Raw genomic sequence first — 1,620 nt, forward strand, 5'->3', positions numbered from 1 at the left:
TAAATTAGTTTTTGACCTCTCAGATTGAGATAACAGGTTAAGATTAATTAAATCATTATTCAGTTGGGTGTTAACTCTGACGCATAATTTCTAGGAACCATATCAAATATTGACAAAGGTTTAAATTAGGGCAGTTAAAGAAGAAATGCTTGGATCACTCAAGCAACATATAGTACGAGAAAGCCCAAACTAAGGGAATACTTATGCTAATGACATTCTGAGGAATTAAAATCCAGAATAAAAATTTACAATTGAAACTCTACAATAAAGGTTTTGATTCCTACTCGATGTTGTGGTAGAGGCGGTCTCTTTTCCAACATTTCATAATGTAGAACAAAGTTATCCTGTAAGGATTTTTTTCATTAGAGGCATAAAATAGGATCAGGGATAAAAGAAAAATAATAAACGTTGGACCACGAGATATCATTTTAAGAACACTACGAATACTATTATGTATAAAGCTAACCTTGCGAACAGTTTCAAATGTGTTTGGATCGAAACAGTGATAAGATCCTCTCTCGTATGTGTTCGTTCTAACAAGCGGCTCCATGTTGGGAACTCTTATAAACCAGAAACGATTGTCTTTGTGATAATACCATCCTCTATTGTGCCTGAAAGCAACAATCACCTACCTTGTTAGAAATTATTAATCAGAGGAAAATAATTTAGATTTTAATTCAGGAGTTCCTACCAATATAAGTTTTGCTGTAAGAATACTTAAAATCTGTGACTGATAAACAAAGAAAGGTTACCAAGTATTGACTAATTTAACCATTAATTGCTCCTAAATTGTAACAATCCCGACATAATTTGGAAATAAGCCCTAACCACAGAAAAATAAAATATAAATAACAAAAAAAAGGATGAATTAGAGGGTATGTGCATACAGCTCATTTAATTTGCAGCATATAATTGTGCTTAGTCTTTGGGCATGCTGCAACCAAGGAAAAAAAACTGGTTAATTATAATACTAAGCAAGCCAATTAGAAATCAAGTAAGATATAATTGAAAATATGTAGAATATGTAAAACAATGTTTCCACTGAAAACTTTGAAAGGTAACCTTGCTGCATCATGCAACAAGCAGTAAGCTTAATGAAGGATTTTCAAATAAAGAAATCGATTCTATGGCATAATTAAAAAACCTCACATGTAAAGCAGGGGGCTGCTTCACGTAATAACATTGTGGCACATTAAACTCTGGATCACCCTTTGCAGGTTTATCGAACCATGGAGACCCAAATGTCTTGTGTAGATTTTCAGATGAATTCAAATTTAATCCAACTGTAGTAAGATCAATCCAAGTGCAAGAGATGTTAAGTCTGGATCACTCATCCTGATCACACTTAAATTCAGAAGATGTCAAGTCTGCTTTGCCCAATGATAGCAACAAGTGTCCCTTCTTCTATAGCATCAGCATTATCAAAGGCAAAATCAATCTACAATGGAGCAGTTGCTAATGATTTTGAACTAAGATTTCAAGTATTAGAGGAATAGAATGAAAAGAAGAAAAAAAAACCACTTTACTTTACACATTTCCACCTTTTACTTAAATTCAAGTTTCAGGCAACCAAGATCCTCTAAAACAAGAAACACACAACATTAAAGGAAAATGTAGAAG

At 33.1% G+C, this 1,620-nt stretch overlaps 1 long non-coding RNA gene across 1 annotated transcript; it reads right to left on the reverse strand.

The window, feature by feature from the left end:
• Nucleotides 1–291: 291 nt before the first annotated feature.
• LOC130940613 (uncharacterized) lies at nt 292–918 on the reverse strand. The gene is made up of 3 exons (XR_009070350.1): nt 888–918; nt 467–611; nt 292–344 (listed from the first exon to the last, which is right to left on the reverse strand). It is a non-coding gene; the product is annotated as an uncharacterized LOC130940613 (long non-coding RNA).
• Between the last annotated feature and the right edge of the window lie 702 nt (nt 919–1,620).

The sequence above is a fragment of the Arachis stenosperma genome, chromosome 7 (assembly GCF_014773155.1).
Source record: "Arachis stenosperma cultivar V10309 chromosome 7, arast.V10309.gnm1.PFL2, whole genome shotgun sequence".
Lineage (NCBI taxonomy): Eukaryota > Viridiplantae > Streptophyta > Magnoliopsida > Fabales > Fabaceae > Arachis > Arachis stenosperma.